The sequence below is a fragment of the Dermacentor albipictus genome, chromosome 7 (assembly GCF_038994185.2).
Source record: "Dermacentor albipictus isolate Rhodes 1998 colony chromosome 7, USDA_Dalb.pri_finalv2, whole genome shotgun sequence".
NCBI classification, from domain to species: domain Eukaryota; kingdom Metazoa; phylum Arthropoda; class Arachnida; order Ixodida; family Ixodidae; genus Dermacentor; species Dermacentor albipictus.
Window position 1 is genome coordinate 22072089 of NC_091827.1, and position 23416 is coordinate 22095504.

General features: G+C 47.2%; 1 pseudogene; it reads right to left on the reverse strand.

Moving 5' to 3' along the window:
* The window catches only part of LOC135897540 (HEAT repeat-containing protein 5B-like), a 389157-nt pseudogene that overhangs the window by 151880 nt on the left and 213861 nt on the right, over positions 1–23416 (reverse strand).

The window sequence follows — 23416 nt, forward strand, 5'->3', positions numbered from 1 at the left end:
ACTTCAGTCACGCATTGTGATCTACTATCTATAAACTTTTCAAAGTTATGTAATTGTTCTAAGCCGCTAGAGATCCTAGGGAAACAAAATCAAGAATCATGGTAACCTTTCTTGCATTTTTTTAGATCCTTGTATGCCCCAGTAAATAAATCTGTGCCTAATTAACAGTCAGCTTAGTCCCAATTTTTTATAGGAAGAATCTTATCAGCAGTTGGAAGCACATGCACAAGTATCATTTGTTAGCTGCATGCATTACCAGAAATAAGAAAATATTATTTCGCGCATTGACGACAAATAGCGGTGGGTTGAACGCTCACCGTGCATGGCCGTGTCTTGAGCAAAGTAGTTCTGAGTGGTAATACTGAGCACGTTGAAGTGAGACAGAAACGTATTGATCACAAGGGCGTTGAATGTACGTGCAGCTCGACGTCTGCGCCTTTCTTCCTGCAACCGCTGGAGAGAACAGGCAAAAACGGGCAGTCGACATAAATTGTGTGCGCCGTGGCTCAACGGCTTAAAAAGAATGTGAAATAGATAGTATTCTGTTTAACGTTGTACGGTAGTGCTAAGTACGCGTAGCCGAAAGCCTGAAAAATTATCGATAACTATTACTGTCCCTAGATTAAGAGGGAGCTTCAGGCGAGTGCAAACTCCCATCGATCTTGATTTGAAAGTTGTTACAGCGCTGAAGCATGCATCCACAAAGTAACAAGAACGAGACACAGGCGCTCTGTCTCAGCGCCTATGTCTGTGTCAGCGCCTGCGTCTCGTTCTTATTACTTTGTGGATGCATGCTTCAGCGCTGTAACAACTTTCAAATCAAGTATGCACGAACTCGTCCAGGAAGAAGTTTTAATGAAATTCCATTGATCTGTTTGAATAGATGTCAAACTCAGAACTGCTTTTGCGAGGCAATCGCTGGACCGATTTCAATGAAACTTGTAACATTTGATTGAGAAAGTTATAGTAACTGTAGTAAGCACATTTTTTACTCAGCGCCTGAAGTGTTTAACGCTATTTCCAAAAATTCGTAAGTTAAAAGAAAGATAGACGCGCACTTTACAAATCCATAACTCGGTACCAAAAGAGAGATATTGCAGTTCAGTAAAATGTATTGTTAAGGCATCTATAAAGCAGAAAAATTTGACATATGGCTAAGCTTATGCGACATCATTATAATTTTTAATGCCAAAGTATAATGCCAAGGACCCAATATCTTTACCTCTATAAAGGACGGCGGCGAGAGAGCTCGAACTCCAAACAATTTGGAAGGCACTGAGTGGCTTTTCTTCGAGCGGCCAATCGCTTGTGACAAACATTCGCATGATGATTTATTCGGACAACACTGCGGAACGACGCGACCTAAGAGGGCCCACAAGATGCGACACCACTGCCTACAGCATCACGGTTGCATGAAGGTGCATTTCACAAGAGGTGTGTCATAAAACGACCCTCAAAAGCGTGCTAGGCAACGATGATAACCGCGGCAATGAGTAGGCACACGGGCTGGCAAACCTGCCCGAGGAACGGTTCAATCACCACTCCCAATCTCTCAGCTTGCCCCAGTAGCTATGCACAGTAGCTGCTGGGGCAAGCTACTGGGCAAGGAGTTGGCTGACGTTGAGGTGGGCTTTGAGAACGGAAGGTTTATTTACATTGTGTACAGGACTTACAAACAAGTAAAATACCAGTAAAAAGTCATCGACGGCCGGCAGAAAATCGTACGCTGCGGCCCGTGGCAAGAAGAATGTCTCCGAACATATCTCCCTTTTCGTTCATTCGCTGTCTTATAACCACTTCAGTCCATCGGGGCACGTCGCTTTCAGCCAACCATCGAGCCCGTACAGGTGTCGTCATGTTCGGCCAATGGGGACGCTCACTGGGCACTCCCATCAGATGGCCGATTCCGTCCCACGCTGCCTCCCCGCCTGTTTGTCCATCAACGACTTTTCAGTGCTGTAAAGCAATTTTTCTCGGGACTAAGGCACCTCGAACCATGCTGAGCTCAATGTTATCTTTCGGGAAGCGTCTTCCAGGGGAGGGGGCGGGTGGAGGGAGGGAGGGAGTGTAGAGTAGAAAGCTACCTGTGCGACACACAAGAGCAAGCTAACCAGCCTGCCCAGCGAGTCTGGTAACACGATTGGCACGCACCTGCGCACCATAATTGGAAAACGTTGTAGAGGGGTTTCGCTCCGAGAACGTGACCGATGCTGAGAAATGGTCTGTATCTAACGGTAATACGACGACTGTTAGAGCCAGATAACAAAGCAGTAATGACGACGATGCAATGACCACGAGCTCATAAATAGTGGTCCAAGCTATCAGACAACTTGGGTCACTAAGTCGGTGTAGAAGGCGTGACGAGAACGGCATGACGAGTGTCATACGAGGAAGCTGGAATGATGACGATGAGGCACCACGACGACATAACGACCACCTGTCTTACCTAGTGGCCCGGACTGGTAGACTTGAGCCACGGCATTGGTGTAAGATGACAGACAGACAGACATACAGACAGACAGACAGACAGACAGACAGACAGACAGACAGACAGACAGACAGACAGACAGACAGACAGACAGACGTACAGACGTACAGACGTACAGACAGACAGACGTACAGACAGACGTACAGACAGACGTACAGACGTACAGACAGACGTACAGACGTACAGATAGACGTACAGACGTACAGATAGACGTACAGACGGACAGACAGACGGACAGACGGACGGACGGACAGGCGGACAGACAGACGGACGGACAGACGGACGGACAGACGGACGGACAGACGGACGGACAGACAGACGGACGGACAGACGGACGGACGGACAGACGGACAGACGGACGGACGTAGAGACGGACGGACGTACAGACGGACGGACGGACGTACAGACGTACAGACGGACGTACAGACGTACAAACGGACGTACAGACGGACGTACAGACGTACAGACGTACAGACAGACGTACAGACGTACAGACGTACAGACAGACGTACAGACAGACGTACAGACATACAGACGTACAGACAGACGTACAGACGTACAGACGTACAGACAGACGTACAGACAGACGTACAGACAGACGTACAGACAGATGTACAGACGTACAGACAGACGTACAGACAGACGTACAGACGTACAGACAGACGTACAGACAGACGTACAGACGTACAGACAGACGTACAGACAGACGTACAGACGTACAGACAGACAGACGTACAGACAGACGTACAGACGTACAGACAGACAGACGTACAGACGTACAGACAGATAGACGTACAGACAGACGTACAGACGTACAGACGTACAGACAGACGTACAGACAGATAGACGTACAGACAGACAGACGTACAGACAGACGTACAGACGTACAGACGTACAGACAGACAGACGTACAGACGTACAGACAGACAGACAGACGTACATACGTACAGACAGACAGACAGACGTACAGACGTACAGACGTACAGACAGACAGACAGACAGACGTACAGACAGACAGACGTACAGACAGACGTACAGACGTACAGACAGACGTACAGACGTACAGACAGACAGACGTACAGACAGACAGACGTACAGACAGACGTACAGACAGACAGACGTACAGACGTACAGACAGACGTACAGACAGACAGACGTACAGACAGACGTACAGACAGACGTACAGACAGACAGACGTACAGACGTACAGACGTACAGACGTACAGACGTACAGACAGACGTACAGACGTACAGACGTACAGACAGACGTACAGACGTACAGACGTACAGACAGACGTACAGACGTACAGACGTACAGACAGACGTACAGACGTACAGACGTACAGACAGACAGACAGACGTACAGACAGACAGACGTACAGACAGACAGACGTACAGACGTACAGACAGACAGACGTACAGACGTACAGACAGACGTACAGACAGATTCAATACGCCTGAAGTAGACAAGGAATGCTAACTGCATAAAAAATAAACAGGCGTCAGTCTTCGCCCGAGGCGCACGGCATCATCAGTGCAAGAAGCTATGGGCTCTGGTCGATATTCCCTAACTTCTGAAAATATTCTAGTGCTCCGAAAAAATTTTAACACTCCCAAGGTCTAGATTTTCTTTTGTATGTACCGAATCCTTAATATAGCATATGAGGCGTCAACGCAGTGAAATTGTTTTTATTTAAGTGAACGATGTCTCATTCAAGTATTTTAAGCTAGCAAATGATTTTTCCCTCCTACGTATTTAATATCGTAATAGAGACGAGCTCCTGCTAAAGTATTCTCGTAACAATCCTAGCCCCACTTGTGTGCTTCCTACAGTCTCAATGAAATTTCCTTGACTTGCAATACGTTGTGCTTACATCTGTTATTGTTTCATGCAGCTGACACGCGGTATGGCAAGAGCAATATTTTCGTTTAACATGCCGAAAAGGTGTACTGAAAAAGAAAACATGCCCCGTTTCATTGCAGTACTACACACCAACAAATGTAGGATAGATATCACAAGCCCAGCGTTGAAAAAGGTTTTTTTTTAAAGATTTATGTGTCATAACAACGTCTTCGGTGACTTCCTCATAGCAATCCTTCTCCCTGTGCATTTTCTGCGCACCGGTTCTCGGGGAAGTGGAACACTACGAGTGTTCTTTTCGCGTCCATACAGTGCAGAAAGGGTTGCAACAGCCAGTCATCTTTTTATGTCTCAATTCACAGGCGCAACCGAGTTGCTGTTGGACGTATGCGTGCGATTTTAGCTACAAATTCCGCATCCCAATCCGGCCGCGACGCATCCGCCGCGTACGTTCGCTGTGGTAACCCTGTACCACAACGGCGGCCGTGTGGCGCGGGACCGTTCAAACGCGGTCACCACTCTGGATGATGGTGCTGCTATCGAAGCACTCTAGGAGGGAAGTGAAGAACGGCAGTATGATGATAAATCTGTATCTATCTGTTTGGGAAAGTGAAAATTATGGCGCAAACCATTCTCCATTCTCATCTAAGTCAATGCGGAGCATTTTCAAAACTCAGTGACGGAACCGCATATCAGCAACTTTTTTATATTGTCTTCGATTTCATGCCGCCTAGTTCCGAGTGTTTTTCTTGTTCCTTAGAGCCACCTTCAATGCCCTCCACCCTTCACCTAGTGGCATTGTTTTTACACCGGAGCAGATGCTGCCACACTGCCGCGCAGCGAGCACACCATCTCCTCCCCGTCGACCGGAACGTGGACGGCTTGGTCGACGATCTCAAACTGGCCACCATGCATGAGGAGTCTCACTCGCATGAGCGGGATTCGGGGGGACACGATGCGTTCGGTCAGCTTGTTGAGGGCGTCAGGTACGAGGGACTTTCGGGCTAAAGAATCCTCGAGAGAGAGAGAGAGAGAGAGAGGCGCGGGACCATGCTCCTGTTCATAGAATCCCTGCCCGTGGCGCACAGCACAAACGAACTCACGTACTCCCGGGGACACGCTGGCCAGAGGATCGCCACATTCGCGGGCAGTGAAACCCTCACGACGTCTTAAAGGAAGCAGAGGCGATCACAGATGCCACATATGGCTTCGTCTAAATGCTGTTTAAGGTACGCGTCGGCGCCTCGCAATTGCCGGTGCACCAATCGGACTTATCCGCGCCCCTTGGTCCCGGCGACGCTTTCGAGGACCGTGCGCATGGGGTGTACGTAGCGGTACAATGCAGATAGATAATGTTCGCGAAAGACAGAATAAACTTTATTGAAAATTGTTTCGGCAGTTTTCCGTCGGGGCTAGACGGGGAAAAAGGGATTAACCTACCTCCCGTCCACCCTCCGCCGATGATGATGAGAAAGAGAAAAAAACGTTAAGGAGATGTATCCAAAAATCTAAAATGAAAAGTATCTATAGCATATCTGATTGACTCAAGCAGGCTAGGCGACTACCACCGCGATTCAAGTGGATGCCAAAAAATCATCATCATTGAGAAATTGCGACCATGGGTGGTCTCGCATTTGATCCGACAAGGCTAAGAAATGCTTCGCAGTTAAAAAACATTTATCTGAGCGAACAGGAGAAAGAGACTCTCTATCCACAAATTTCTATATGTTAACTTCATGCCCTTTTTTTCTACCTTGTATGGTGCACATTTTTTAGTGTACAGTGCATAATGCGTGGTGTACATTGAATGTTATTTGTCAATCCTCCCCGACTGAAATGCCCGCTCGGGCGATATCTAGACATCTGACTAAGTCATTATAAATAAATTTATGGAGCCACTGATGCGAGCATATGGCCGTACAATCTCGACAAGCAAGTACTTCTTTTCGGAATCGCAACAGACCGGCTGACAATAAGAAATGAATAAACGATGTTGTGTAACTAGGAGTTCATTGGACCTGAGTTTCATAAATTTGAGCCCGGCTGTACGAGAATTTTCTGAACTATTATTAAAAAATGTATTCTTTTTGCAGGGGCTATAACGAACTCGAGGAGTGGAGAAAGAAATGCAATATAACTATCCAAAATAAAAGTGCCTTGTGAAAAAAATTGCCTTGACACAGATTGATCAAGTTATCTATCAAACCCGGATGCATCCTGTTCCGTAGAAACTTATTCACTTAGTTTAATCTGAAGAAATAACCGGTGCACTGTTCATCTAACTTTTCTAACGTGCGGAATGCTTAGTTTACTATCATGTAAATTTTACAAATAAACGATACTGAGGACTCCCACGCCTTATGAATTGGCTTATTCCCTTGTATTATATTTAAAATAAAGCAAAAAAAGTTCCTTGCTTCCCGCTAACAAAAGAGGGGTATAGGTTAATCAATCCACACTACTTATCAGTGGGGTCTTCCGCACGGTGACATCAATCTTTCACCTACCACACGCGAGCGTTGTTCGTAGTGAACTCAAATAACCATGAACTCACTGCACACACCTAAATGTGCACTTGAATAGAGATACACATTAATGAATAAATGAAATAACAGTTGGAGGTAGAGCTGGGACCTGCCGCCTACTGTCAAATCGAAGACACATGCAATGCAGACCTCGAAGTCGACACTTTTAAATACTTGGGAGTCAAGATTACAAGTGGACTATCATGGAGTAGCCACATTGACGACGGTTGTTCATCTGCTTCTAGAAAACTGAGATTTCTTAGACATAAATTCAAGAATACACAATCCAAGATCAAATTTCTTTCATACAATGCTTTTTTTTTCACCCAAGTCTAGAGCACGGATACGTGGCCTGCGACACGCATATTAAAAAGGATGTTTATAAACTAGGAATGGTTCAGAGGAGAGCAGTAACATTCATCTATAACGCCTATCACAAACTTGATTTGACTTCATCACTGATGGCTAGTAACGACATCCCACTTTTAGCACAGCGCAGATAAATCACCAGGCTCAAGTTTCTTTTCTTGCTCCACACTCGGCAGTTTAATATAAATCCTGGTATATACCTTTCTCCCAGTTTTTCTCTGCAGACCAGACAATCACAATCACGACCTGACACCGTACTTCGAACGTAGTAATCTTTTCAAACGCTCGTTTTTCCTGCGAACCATCATCGAGTGGAACGCACTGCTTACAAATATTTTTTTCAGAAAGTGGCCTTCCACACTTTGAAAATAACATGTATAATTATGGTTAAACGACATTGCTGACAACGCCATACTCTTATCTATATTTTCACAACTCATGAACTAACTTGTCATTGCTTTCTTTTCTATGTGTGAATAAATATAATGTTACAGAACTGTGAAATTTTTATCCCCTACGTATATTTAATTGTTTGTAGTCTATTGCTTATGTCAGTGGTAATGCCTGCTATATACTTCCGCATAACTTGTTCAGTTTCATTCACTATGTTCTTTTTGTCACCCGCCTGCTTGGTCTTTGGACTGCAGTACGTACTAAATAAATAACAAGTTAAAGAAAAAAAAAGATGGCAGCGAGTAAGAGGACCGAAACTACTAGACAGTACTAAAATGTGGCTAGTAAGTCTAAAGTGTGTGTGTGACAAGTTTACTGAATATCCTGCAAATTGATGGCCTGGATAGAAGTTACGCTGGGGGAAGGACTCCTCTGAAGCCCATCCAGCGACCTTCCCGGGCTTGCTGGATGGCCCAAAGTTGGTCCTGCAAATCTGAGCTACTCAGTGCGGCTCTCCACCGCTCCCCTAGTTCATGTGCGGGGTCTGCAATTCTCCTCTGAACTATTTCGAAATCCTAGAGTATATACTCTAGGGTGGCCCCTCTATCATCACATACTTGACATTTGGCATCAGGGTATAATTTCGGAAATATGCGGTTAAGACCTACCGGGTTTGTGTAAGTTCTGGTATGAAGGCGCCTCCAGTTAACCATTTGAGGCCTGTCCAATTTGGGGCTAGGAGGTGGATGTATACACCTCGACTTTCTATAGAATTGGGTAATGTCACTGAATGAGAAAAGTCTATTCCTATCCTTCTGTTCCATTTCGTCCTCGGGCAGAGCTCCCCATAATCGGGCGCGGTTAATCAGTCCTCGTGCAACACGATGGGCAGAATCGTCAAGGTTAGGGGTGGTGGTGATTGCGCCCTCTGTATGGGCTGGGAACCAGATGATTTCCTTGTCGTAAACTTCCTCGGATAATATGAGTTTGGCTTTACTGTTTAGAATTCTTGCAGCTTGAACTGATAGCCATCCTCTAGTGTACTTTCGTATATCAGATTGAGAGTCGTTATTAATGTATCTATATTTGGAAGAAGCGATAGCCAGAGCGATGGCACCCTCCTACGCAACCTCAGATACCCTGGTTTTGATTGAGCACGTGTGTGCGCTTTCTTGCTTTGTAATAGTAGCTACTGCTGTAAAAGCTTGGCGATTTGAATAATCGGCGGCGTCCACGAACAGCGCTTTCTCGTCATTGCCATAGTGTTTGAGTATACCTTTAGCTCTTCTCGTTCTCCTGCCCTGATTGAATTGAAGGCGCCCATTTTTGGGTAAATTTGGGATTTGTATCCTGCTCCTGATCTCTCTAGCCAACGCAACCTTGGGTCCTTGGTGGTTATGGTAACTTGTGTGTAATTTATCGAGTATACTTCTGCCAGTTTGGGTGCTGGCTAGTTTTTCCAACTAAGCTATCTGCTGAGGTTCAATTAATTCTTCTAACCTGTTATGCATGCCCAGCTGCATTAATCTCTAAGTATTGGTGCTTTCGGGCAAGTCTATGGCCTGCTTAAAAGCTTTCCTTGTGAACGTATTGATTGTGTCCTTTTCTGCCTTGTACCAGTTAGGGTACGCAGGTACGTAAATGATGTGGCTTATAGCAAAAGAGTGAATAAGCCTAACAATGCTAGCCTCCTTCATTCCCTGATACTTGGCCGTCATTCTGCTGATCAGCCTAATGGCGTTAGTGATGACGAGCTTTCCAAGAGTTTCGCGGTTAGATCCCTTCGACTAACCGATGGTTAGTGTCCTTGGACGGTTTTTTCCCAGGACCCTAATTTGTTTAGCGATGGAGATGGCCCCGCTATTCTTCGCACAAATATGTATCTCCTCGTACTATCTCTCCTTGATTTATCCCTTGGGCATCCCGCCCTTGAGGGAGTCGAAAGTGGTACGCAGGACTTTCGTGGCTCAGGTATGTAGCCATGCGGCACATATCACTTTTGCTCCGTACATGACCAGTGACCTCACTATGCAAAGAATAAAGGTTTAGCGTCACTCTTTTCGGCGTTCCAATGACTCCGAAGCGGCGGCAGCATTGCCCACAAGTCGAAATTGCTGTAGCACTAAACGCGACCTTCTCACAATTTGTTAAATCGACCAGACAATAGACCATTCTTAAAGACAAAGGTCATTGGTCCATGGCCCCACGTGTCGCAGTCGCACAAGGCGACGCGGGCATTGCTACGGTTCATGAAATCGACTGGCCTCAGCAACCGATTTGGGCCATGATGAACAATTGCTAGCACCCTCCTCCCTCACTTCCTCTCCTTTCTTCTTTTTTATCCCTTAGCTCCATTCCTATTGCGCAGGGTAGCAAAATGCACGCGCGTCTGGTTGTCCTCCTTAGGTCTTCACTTTCCTTTACCGTCTCCCCCGCATCCACCTTCTATCCGATGCAAATGCAACAGATATGCACACATTGACCCTTCCAGCTCCTTGAGATTCTTGTAAGTTAAATATCTTGGCATATAGAAACAAGAACAAAGAAGCGTATAACAACAGGACGATGTGCGCTTCGTTGTCCTCGCTTCTTTGCGTCATAATTGTTATACCAGTATGTCTGACCAACTTGTTCAGCAAAGGCTCTGCCACGGCATAGTTATTTGGGCTTAGAGAAAAAGTAAAAAAAAATATGTACACCTCACGGACACGGCCTTCAACTGGCACGCATAGAGGATATTTCCATAAACCTTTCTCGGTTCGTGTCGCGTCGCCAAGTATACACACAAGCCACATAACAAACCCGCAAAGAGAGAGAAAAGTTTCATGATGCGAAATGCAGAGAAGTGGGTTGAGGCTCATTACTCTAGCCAGCTATTCCGCGCTGAGGGCACCGTACCCAGCTACCTTACACGAGTTTTCGTTGTTCAATTCAATTTTCCACTAAATTCAATTGATTTGGCGATCAGATAACCGATAGCTTGATGATAGCGATAGCTGGATAAAGCCGTGGTAACCTATAACACTTTGGCGACACTGAAGCTGCATGAGGTCACTGTTACTGTTGGCGTATAACACTCCGGGCAGAAAGGATGCTCCACCACTATGCCTCATCGAAGCGGAGGGTGGAATGCTAATTTGCTATAGTTGTCTCGAGTGGATGCCGGTCTGGCGAACGCCCCGCAGTGCTCACAGGCCCCTTTGTGTGTGCGTGAATACCGTTTCCGCGAACTGTCAAACTCTAGGGGAGAATGCATTCCGCGAAAAGACGGGACCCCAGGGCTACCGACAGCGTAGGCACACTCGTGAAGACGTCAACTGAGTGCCTACTGATCAGCCTACCAACCACAACCAGACGCCCTTTGTGCGAACCAACTACACGCCAAAGAGAAGGGATCAGCAGCCTACCATCCCCAGGACCCGCGGGTTGCCACCAAACTGAGGCAAGCAAGGGAAACAACGTCCTGGGAAAGTGGGTGCCGCCGCCAAGCGCCGTGGGACTCAGTGCATGTCACTGGACGTTGACGTGAGCAAGATCCCGCCTACGATTTTAGTGGGCCTATTTAAAGGGTCCCGCAATGTACTTTTCGACTTCATTTTCTTCTTTTACATCTTTCACCAACAATTGAATAAACCGTGCAAGTTTCGCACTAGAAATCGTCTCGTCCTCGCCTGGTCACCATGGCCCACCGGACGCCTGCAGCCCGCCGCCAACGCCACGCTACCCAATAGTAACGCCAGTCGAGGTTAAAAAACAGGCATTGCAGCAACTGGTCGGCAGCGGAGGAATAGGCGACCCTGGAGAACGCAATATCGCGCAAAATATAAGTAAACTAAACATTCACGAAGAGTTTAACTGCAGCAATACGAAGTTCCGCACTATATAACAAACATATATGTGATTAGCTACAAAAATAATAATGACATGCACGTCCGTGCCATCTCTTGTCGACAAAGACAAAATAAGGAGAGAAGAAATAAAAACAAGCTGACGTTAAAATACACCTTAGCAGCAAAAGATAATAGAATAGCACTACCACATATGTCGGTTAACACTTTAATTAAAACTTTTAAGGTCATACCGTAAGATGTCAAACTGTCATCATCCCTTGCGTTCGAACGTATCATTTTATCGCTCGCGTCGATGTCAGGCGAGCCACTGCTGTTTACCTGTAGAAATAGTGACACATGAAATCCATGAGCAATAAATGAGCAGCAGAGCGCAGAAGACCGCCGACGCAGGCTTTGATCTCGTCCAACGACGCCAGATGCTTGGGCTTTGTCACCCGCACGCGGATATTAGTAACAGAATGAGCTCATACGTAGGAATTCCTACATCTACAGATGCATAGATATCTGTACTTTTTCGCTGATGAAGAGACTTGCGGACAACTCTAGAAATTTCAAAATTTTAACGCCAGATCGTAGGGCATTCAACACTTTACTTACGACATCTAACACACACACACCATGCAACATACAAAGTATATCGTTGAGACTCCCGTCTCACCGAAAAGTTAAAAAAACGTCTTATTAACGTGGGACGCACAGGCGACACTAGTCCATGGTCCAAGTACATGTTGTAGGCCAAGGTGTAACGTTTGACGGACACTGAGTACGAACATGAATATGGGCTTATGGACTGCAAAGAAGTTTCAATTGCAGATCAGGTGTGTTATGCAATTTCTCACAGTGCACGCCAGAGAGCTGCAATCCTATTTGCATAATTTTACAAAAGAAGTATTAAAATAACCAAAGTCCGGACAAACTTCATTCACACACGCGCGATCACGTCTGTCAAATCTACACCCTGGTGTACTTTAGTGCCGTAGGCTGGAAATTTTATTTTCTTGTTTTTTAGAAGGCCCTCGCCAATTTCATGTAAAGACCGCATGGTATGCGAAAAACCATACATTGCTTGTGAAGTGCGAATAGGCGGAAACTGTTGCTCTGCATCGGTCAACATAGCCCGCCTGGTCAAAGGCAGTATTGTTCAATATCCCCTTTGGGATATTCGCGTTCGCAACAGTTGAAGCAGTGAGCCTTAAAGTACCAGGTAAGGATACATGCTTGTTTGTGCAACGTTGTAAACGTTTCGTTGCCATGATTTCTTCTTAAATTAAATCCAAATATGGGGTTTTACGAGCCAAAACCACTTTCTGATTGTGAGGCACGCCGTAGTAGAGGACTCCGGCAATTTTGACCACCTGGGTTTCTTTACCATGCACATAAATCTAAGTACACGGAATGTTTTCGCATTTCGCCCCCATCGGAATGCGGCCGCCGTTGCCGGGCTTCGATCCCGCGACCTCGTGCTCAGCAGCCCAGCACCCTAGCCACTGAGCAACCATGGCGGGTCATTATTTCTCCTTATATTTACGATTGAGAAAACCTTTTTCAAGCCACCTGAATGCAGTAGGAGTGTTCCAGTTTGACAAGCGGCAGCGCTACCTGGACGAGGAAGAATAAAAGCGGATCACAACCCAAGCGCTTACAGCTTTGATGCTTGCCAAATATGAACTTCCACCATCTCGCCTGACTTCCTGTACTATTGCCATAGAAGTGACAACTTGAAAATGCTGGAGGTGTGAAACGTAGTTTTAATATCAGCGTTTACGTATGCCAAGAGAAGCAGCATAGGTAACAATAAGCGTTGAATGCGTTGAGGTGGATTTATTTTGGTGAAAACTGCACAATATTTATGCATTGATGCAATAAAGAAACTTTAGTATTCTGCTGCGTGACATGGTCATAAAAATTTTGAGATTTGGTAAGCGTCGCGAGTGTTATTGCGCTCGTGAGTGGACAATTGACATATCGCACAGTGCGACGAATTTGGCTAGCCTAAGACGACTGTTAGATTCCATACCCTCTGTAATTAAAAGGTAGTGACTACAGTGACGTAGTAAAACGTAGTGACTACAGTGACGTAGTAAAAAAAAAAGGTAGTGACTACAGTGACGGGGCCCGGCACTTTAACATCTGTACTACAGTGACGGGGCCCGGCACTCTAACATATACACTACAGTGACGGGGCCCGGCACTTTAACATCTGTACTACAGTGACGGGGCCCGGCACTCTAACATATACACTACAGTGACAGGGCCCGGCGCTTTAACCTCAGCCCTGCAGTGACGGGGCCCGTCTCCTTAACCACGGACGGGACCGGCACTTTACGTCAACACTGTAGCGACGTCAATGGCCGCACTTCTTTCAAACATTCTATGCGAACAACTTCGAGCACTTCAAGGCAGGCAGTGAACTTTATTAAGGTCCCGAGGAGCGACTCCGAAACCCGGGCCGCCGCGAGCCGTTCCGACGTTGGGACGGGCAGGGCCTCCTCCCACTCTTCTTCCGTGGTGAGATGACCACCACGGTGAGGCCGATCCACACGACGGACTAAGTCCGCGGGCCGCTTGGTCACGTGATGCGACGTCACGGCCCGCCGCGGTCCGGCGCAGCGCACATCAACACGGCGGACCGCCATAGCAGACGGCAGAGCAGACCAACAAGCTACACTTTCTGCCAGAGTGTTATCATTGCGGCTCGGGTCCCACAAAGCCGGGAACTGCTTAACGAGGTATACAAAATGAAAAAACCTCCTCGTCACTCCAAGAGGACTCGGTGTTTAAAAAATTGCCGACGATTACGTTACTTCCTAATGCGAAATTTGAGCGCAGCAAATAAGCTGTTTCACCTTTTCGATAGATTGAGGCAAAGAAATCGAGCAACACATGTATGCGCTATCACAGAATTTTTTTTAAATTTTTCACACGTATTCCTTTAACAAAGACTCCACTAACAGTTCTTGACAGTCATGAAGGAAGCTTTGTGGTCGGAGAAATAGACTGATATATGTTCGACTTGGTACACCAATGCTTGATTCTCAAAGACGAGATCTGTACAAGTGCCTCGCGAGGTTGTCACAGCTGTGGGACGCGTTACGAGCGAGAGGAACGGGATGTTCTCCCGCATAAGTGTTAGGAAATTGCTGTTTGTCTTTATGTCAACATTAAAGTCCCCCACTACTAACATCGGTGTGGATCGAAGGACGGTTAATGCGAGTTGCAGGAAGTGCACGACGTCTTTCGTGAGTGCGGTAGCGGACTCACGAAAGCGGTATCAGTCGGTCGCTGCTAGCGCTGGGGGGATGAAAGGGGGCGGAGCTGGTTACGAGGCCGACGACAACGCCGACGACGACGCGAAACCCAGGAACGGACGCCAAAGAGCCATTTGTGTAGCCAGCCCTCCTCCACAGTCTCTCCTCCTCCCTTCCATCATCCTCCCTCGCCCGGAGAGCCGACAGCGCGCATGCGCGGCGGCGGAGCAGATTCGTCGGCGAGCTGGTTACGAGGCCGACGACAACGCCGACGACGACGCGAAACCCAGGAACGGACGCCAAAGAGCTGCGCTCTAAAAATATATCTGCTGCACGCACGTGTAGGCGGAACGGCGGATATGAAACGACTCCGTTGCCGGACAACATTCGCTGACTAAGCCAAAATCGCTGCGGTTAGCATGCGGTCCGCCGCCAAAACGGAAGCAGGAAAAGCCTCGGCGATTCGCTGGACCGCGAGGGCCGCGGTCTTGCGCGGGCCAACGGCGGTACGCACGAACTGGTGACGTCCTATCACGTGATGCGCGGACCGCGGTCCAAAAGAGCAATTTGGTCCGTCGTGTGGATCGGCCTAAAGGGACACCGCCAGAGCATGTGTTCTAAAGTGCAGAATGGATCTCCGCAATCCGGACACCTGCCCCGCACGGACGCGACGTTACGTTGCCCCTGTGATCCACTACGGCCGCCGCGAACCGGTCGGACGAACCATATTGGACGACGTCGACGAACGCATTGACGACCGTGACGACCACTCGTCGGGCACGCACCGCCTTTCCCTGACGGGCTAAAGTCCAGCGCCTCCAGGATCCGCCTCCCCCCAGGCCTGACAACCTGGACTAACTTCTGTGACCCAACCTCATCGAAGGCGTTGTGGACCCCCAGCTGCATGAGCTTCTCGGTGCTGGTGCCTATGGGGATGCCAAGCACTTCACGCAACGCGGTATTTTATTCCAGTACTGTCCACAACACCACGTGAATTTCACGATGTCAGCAACTTCCGTGCAGTAATGGAATACATTGATTGCACACATACGGATCGAACGACCGCAATGGGTAGTTGTCCACGAATGTACAATCTTTTGCGTATGCACTGTAACACCTATGATGATTATAATAAAGAAAGAAAGTTCACTCTAATGGAAGGGGAACGGTAAAAACACATTAAGAAAGGCACGGCACATGTTCCTGCTTGTGTAGCACCAGAGAATGAATATTCTACTGAATTAAGAAAAAGAAGCAGCGGGTATAATTGCTCGCTTAGAAGACCGATAAACATGCAGTTCGATGAAATTTGAGAAATAATGATATTGAAGTTTCCAAGACCTTAGAAGAAAAAAAAAGAAACTTAAGACTGAATCATCGCGACGGAACATATCACAAGTCGCTGTAGGCGTCGAAGACCCTAGCTATAACGAAATTATTTTTGAACAGCTCCGATAGTGTCCATGCAACAATGGTTGCTTGCGTGCTGTCAAATGCTCATATGCTGCGGCATAAAGCTCACGGCACGGTGCGAAAACGTGCTCGGAGCGAAAGCGAAACATTGCGCGATGACATGCATGCAGACGCGAAGTCGGTCACCGCGAACCCGTGCGATCGCTGCATTGCAGCTTCATTCTGTTATGCTACATTTAGTTACACAGACAGCCATCCCACTATTAGAACATATTTCACATAGTTTTCTCAGCGATTGCTTGCGTTTCACGCAAACCGGTTTGGTGGAATCGATTACGGCGACCGCTCGCAGTGTCCCAGCTTTCTGTATGTAGTAGGCAAAGAGATAGCGTTTGTAAACCATTCTGTGCTTTCTGTTTGTCCAACATGATTATTTTAAAGGTAAAATACTGCCATTTCGAGAGTACTTAAAAAATTGTTCAGGCGGGCTGCCGCGTAGTATGTTTATTTAACCTTTATTTAACGCCGACGCATGTGAGGCGCTTCCGACAGATGGCGACTCCGTAAGTCGTCCTCGCGCCCAATACCGACATCTTTATATGACGGCCCCGTCGGTGTAGTGTTGTTGTTAAAGCGACGGGCCCCGTCACCGTAGTGTCGATGTTAAAGTACCGGGCCCCGTCACTGTAGTGCAGATGTTAAAGTGCCGGGCCCCGTCACTGTAGTCACAACCAAAAAAAAATCGTTTAGAACAGAGGACACGTACTGATCTGGCCTGGCAAAACGTAGACACGGGAAGTATCACTGCTGGCGGCAAAGCTAGCCGAACTTGTTTTCTCTATGTTGAATCTATTCCACTAGTTTGTTGCACAAACATCTTACAGCGGTGTATAATCAACGGGAATATATTTGGGTGTTTTTTTCTTGGAAAACAGCCGTTCGAAGTAACAATGGCCCTCGCGCGTCATACTTGATCCCTGCTCTACAAGAATTCGCGACCAGCGTCTACACGCGTTCCAACATACGTTCCAGTAAACGTCTGCGCTAGGCAATCTCCGCTATGCTATAAAGGAAACAAAGGGCAAGGCCCATACCGATTCATCGAAGTCATCGTTGTTCTGCAAAGGTCCCTTCAGTAGTGGCAGCAGGTACAGGGCATATGTTAATGTCTTCCAGGAGTCGTGCAGGCGGCGCTGCTTTTCCGTGTTTTCTGAATCTGCCTGTTCGATCCGCCAGAAGTTCATACAGAAGCTGAGGCATTGCAACGCCGCCCAGTAGAGGGCCACCGAGGTAAGGCAGCAGATGCCTCTGCCTTACCATTGGTACACGCCCTCTATAGCCAAGAAACTCACAAACTGCTGTCGTACGTCACATAACGGCAGCCATAATTCCTTGTTTCGAGCTCTTCCAGGGACTTAGGTAGTCTGTCCTTTTATCGCTCTAGCTACTCTAAATAAATATGTTAAAAAATTAATCTGCAGTGGCAAGCTGTTCAATGTGTTGTATATGTATGAATGTCGCACGTTGCGGGTTACCTGACGGAAAAAAAAACTTATTTGTTCATCAACAGTAATCGAAAAGGAAACTCTTTATACCCTGCCAAACTGGGTAGAGGTGCATTGTACATAGAAGCGAGCGCGTGAGGACCAGTGTGTTCCAGTTTCGCTGAACACAGCTCCGGTAAAGAAAGCAAATTCGGCTGTAGGTTTCGAACGTTTCCTTCATGCGTGCGTATATGACATCTTATTTCCTCGATTTCTCGGCTTAGGTGCGTTCCGCTCTTTAGCCCATCCCTTCTTAGTGGTACGTATGGCTGTTAGGAAACCAATGCAGCCGCAATAAAGTGGGCTAGACTTCCACACTCGAGATGACAAAACATGCATGAGACTAAATGGGATGACCGCCGTCGCTGTGGTTCATTTGAAAAAATGTGCATAACATATGAACGTTGTTTCTTAGGGATCTCTGGTGCTTTTGTGGTACTTTTTTAATCAGTGTTTAACTTGAAATTTATCGATAGAAAGCGGTGTTTTTCTTGTTACCTTTCACTACACTCGGTCGCAGCTTACGTCAAAGATGTACTGAAAGACCTCGTAGTGTGTCATCGCGAGAAGCGCCGCCCCGTAGAGGAGGGCGGGAACTCTCAGACAGGCCAGCCCGAAGATTACGGCATGCTCGGCAAAAAAAAAAAAGAATTGCGGCGCTCAGTCAGCCCAGCTTGAAGGTCCCGAAGAGAAGCGAGTAGGCAGCGTGGTAGTGTACGGACCTGCTGGGAACGCGTTTTGTGTGGAGTAAGCTATACGTATACGCATTTGATACCGGCTGTATTATAAATGCAGAATGGCAATTATGGTAGACAATATGGAGAACAGACAAATCCTACATGCATTACTGCAGAATGATTTTACATAGTGGTCATCTTTCACTCACATGAAAAACCGTAACAGGGCAGTGATTTGACAACCCAATGCAAGTGCGGTACATATGTCATGCCCACAGGTGTACCTGGTCCGGTTACCAGTAAATGTGACGTGTTATTGTGAGCAGCTTCAGTCATAGCATAATAATGGACGCCGATAAAAAAAAAGCAGTTCGCACAATTATTGCGTCGTATCTTTTGTCCCGGCGTATAAAACCAAGTTGTTCATGCCGCCATCTTAATACCTAAGCACATATCTAGATTTCCAGCTGCTGAGGTAGCCCTTCAGTGTGGAAAGAAAAATTGCTAGGGGACTAACAGGGGGTACTTTAACGAAAACGTTAGGTGAAAATCAAAAGCCGCCCACGACGGCGCCTCGCTGACATTGCGGGACGTTGAGAAACTGTAGCTCGGGTCTTCTACCTAAATAAATAGAAGTTGAGAAATCGTTCTTCTCGGCAACCACAGCACCAGGTTTGATGAAGCCTGGTACATTTAAAATAAAATTTTTAAATACATTTACTGTTGGTAGCGAAATTTTTATTTATGTTGTCAATTCTTTTTACAGATTGGCAAAAATCGCATATTTTCGGAAGCCTAAGCTATCTGTAACTCATCAATCAAAAAGGATATCACAATTTTGTCACTTGCACCTAAAGTAAACCTAAAGCGGACAAAATGGATGTATTATACATGACTGTGAAATACCCTTAATTTGTGAGTAATACTTTTGCGAAATCCTTGTAAGCAATGGAAAACATTCACGTAAGATATCAGACGACATATCAAATTTGTTCACTTTGGATGCTCTCATTTATACAGTTTACAGAACTGCGATATCGATTCCAGGTTCAGAGGTGCGAATTTCTAATTTTCGTGTTTCTATTTCCTTCAAGCTTTTCAATTTTTGAAAATTACGTTTAAAACATCAGTAACTAATTAGAAATACTACTTCCAAGATTGACTAGAGCTTAACATCCTCTTTAAATGCAACAAATTTCATTAAAATTGGCCCAATGGTTATTTCAGAAAAGCATTTTTTGCCTTTTAAATGTATTTAAATTCGCGACATGGTAGCTAGGCCTGACCGAAAGCTGCGGCGAAGTGCCCCCGACAATCATCCTAAGCTGTAGATATCGCAGTATTAAAGAAAAGAAAAAAAAAACCGTGGCCGCCCTTCGGGAGGCCTCTGGAAATCCCGGAATCAATCAACGCTGGGTTTGCCACGTCGCAACTAAGCGTTCTTAGGATGACAACTAACTTCCAGCTGACCATCGGTCACTCTTTAAGGCCGATCCACACGACGGACCAAGTCCGCGGGCCACTCGGTCACGTGATGCGACGTCACGGCCCGGCGCGGTCCAGTCCGGCGCAGAGCACATCCACCTGGCGGACCGCCATAGCAGACGGCAGAGCAGACCAACCAGCTACACTCTCGGCCAGAGTGTTATCATTGTTATCATTCCGGCTCGAGTCCCAAAAAGCCGGGAACTGCTCAACGAGGTATACAAAATGAAAAAACCTCCTCGTCACTCCAAGAGGAAACGGTGTTTAAAAGATATATCTGCTGCACGCACGTGTAGGCGGAACGGTGGACATGAAACGACTGGCTTGACTGGCTTTTGCTGAGCCAAAAACTAGATTGGGGGCTCTATTCTGGACACGCATGGCGGCTGCACGGCCGCCATTACCCGCCATGTTTACTCTCTGATTGGCTGTCGAGAGGTCACGTGTTTTGAAATTTGTGCCGGGAAACGGAAGTTTTGCGAAATGCCATTTTGCGTTTTCATCAAGATGACGAAACGTGACGTGGAGCTGCAAATTTTATGGACTAATACATTTTTTTGGTCCTTGGCAGATATATTGTGATGTTAGTGCTTCAAAAAGAATGTGAGCGGTAGCGTGCAGAAGCCAGTGCAATGCATCTGCGATTGCGCGAATATGTGGTGGCGATTCAAGATATGCGCCATGCCAGCTTGCTGATTGGCTGAAGGAATACCTCGTGAGGAGCGTCACAGGAAGGGCTGTTTCGTAATCGTCATTTTGACGATGCGTGACGTTGCACTGGGCCGCCATTGCTGAGATTTTCCGCCATAATTTTTGCTGCGACGAGCCGCGCGAATTATGCTAATGAGCAGCCATATGCAATGGCAGCCGAGAGGAATGCGTATCGCCACATTTTCCCTATCGTTTGGCGCCACGAAAATTTTTTGTTCATAACGCGTGCTCATAGTATTTGCATCGCTCTCGGGTGGTGTTGGCATTTGTGTTTGGGGCCATCGTTTTTTTAAAGAACGCGTTTATACAAAATAATATTGGTTGAACATAGCAAACTTTCAGCAATATTGTCCACTTTTCACTGCTGCATTTGTATTGTAATCGAGATTAGTGCCTTTTCGCACAATCAGACGTTATGACAACGGCCTCTTTCTAATTTATAAAAAGAAATGTACGCAAGGCGGCGCCTTGAAGTTTCCTCCCGTGGTGCGAGTAACCAGCGAAATGAACAAGAGATGGCAGCGCCGGCGCTTGCGTCGCGCTAGTGGTTATCTCTGGCGCCCGCAACGCTATCAGTGATATTCGGCCGTTTCTCTGCCAGCCGAGTCGGGCTGAGTCACTTACGTTTCACGAAATAGCGATAACGTGGCCTAGAACGTGCGCGCATCACCACTGGTAGGTCGCGTATGTTGTCTCAAGCAAGAAAACAAGCGCGTTGGCGCCAACATGCGATGACTCATTGCATTTTCCGGGGACACGCATCCTAGCTATTGAAGCAGACGACGGCTTGTACGCAGCAGACGACGGAAGCGCGAAGCGTTTTCGACGGAACAATCATACGCTTTGAGATAGCTGCTTTATTTTTACTGCGGAGGAAAACTGTTTTGCGTTACCGATAACGCTACATTCAGTGTCTTCGTTTCAGTTTCTTAGGCAAAACGTCAAGTTGGCGTCACGTTACGTAAGCAAAACTGGGCCACCAGCGCCATTTTGTTTGCGTCGCGCCTACGTCACGCACCGAAGAAAATGGCGGAATGTCCAGAATAGCGCCCTGGATTTGTCTGAAGACACTCTGTTGCCGGACAAAATTCGTCGGCTACGCCAAAATCACTGCGGTTTGCATGCGATCCGCCGCCAAAACGGAAGCGGGAAAAACCGCGGCGATTTGTTGGACCGCGAGGGCCACGGTCTTGCGCGGGCCAACGGCGGTACGCACGAACTGGTGACGTCCTATCACGTGATGCGCGGACCACGGTCCAGAAGCGCAATTTGGTCCGTCGTGTGGATCGGCCTTTATCAAGAACACTGATAACGCCCGTGGGAAAATTTTTGTGGTGAAGTTCAATGCGCAGGGATAGTTTTATTCTTTCATTTTTGTTTCGTTGACGTCATCACTACGTCCCCGAGACAAGTTCAGAAAGTTTAAGGTCACTACGCCACGTGGTGGCACTCCGGCGAACTGAACCCTGATGCCCAGAAAAGCTGGCTACGACCGATCACCTACCGGCGCGCAGCGACAGCACTCTTGCAGCCGCCCACGATACGGTGGCCAGGAATTGACCTTTCGTGCCATCGTCGTGCATGGATAACTCGATGGCACGCGACATTTCGCCGGGTGCATTTGCGAAGCAAGTTCGTTCACTTGGGCCGCTGCGAAGATGAACCCGACGAGTGACCGGACTGTTTTGCTGCTTGTGCACAGGACGTCGGTGCGGCTTGCCGCTCTTAAATGTGCAGGATCGTCTGGTGCGGTTTCTCGACAGCGATTGTCCCGAAACAGCCAATGCCATTCCCGCCAGAGCCATCTTCGGCAACTTCTCATTCCCAGAGCCATTTGCGGCAGCGTGATCGAGTGTAACGAAGAAGGAAAGCGGCACTTGGCGTTGGGCGCTGGGACAGTGAGCGCGACGAGTGATGACGGAGAAGTTTCTGATGACGAAGAGTAATGATGGCCGACTGCCTGTTTCTCTAGTATATATATATGATCTACCAAATAACATCAGCCAGAGTTGAAAAATATGCCGACGCACTCTGAGACAACGCGACCAAATGCATGCTGTTGACTCTTGTATGGAGTTAGTCACACTATCTTTGGCATTCTGTTTAATTGCCTAATTAGTCAATATTAATTAGCCAGCTCCTCGAGGAACGAAGTTAGGCAAAAAATTCCAATTAGAAAGTTGTAGGGCGCGTAGCAAAATGTCAGGTTAAAAAGTTTTTATCTATAAGTCATTAGTGTTTTCCCACTTACTGCAGATGCCCGCGAAAAAAAAAAATACCACGTGACATGTCCGCCTGCGCGCCGTGATTGCAGCGCTGCCAGACGCTCCGCGTACAAACGAACATAGCATTTAGCCGGGTATGCTGCCGCTCCACCTGCTTATCGTTATCATGAACCTCCGCGAGGGAAGCAGGTCGGTGGCGTAAATCGCATAGCCAACGCTAACGTCAGTGCCCTGTCGCCTTTTAAGCGGCAGCACACTCTGGCTTGAGTGAGTGACGCTGCATGTGTCCCAAAAGACCTTTCAACTTTATTCGAAAGATGTATGCATGCTTGACCATGGCGTATACGTGGAAAGTTGTGCTTATCGGCGGTTGATGAGTGCCAGGTATAGCGTGATAAACAAGAAGAAAGGGCGTTAACCGAGGGTCCCGATTTTATTAGTAATATCATAAGAAGCCAACAAACATTGACACCAAGGACAACATAGGGGAAATTACTTGTGTTTATTAAATGAAATAAAGAAACGAAGAATTAGTGGAAATTAAAGTGGATGAAAAAACAACTTGCCGCAGGTGGGAACCGAACCCACAGCCTTCGCATTTCGCGTGCGATGCTCTACCAATTCAG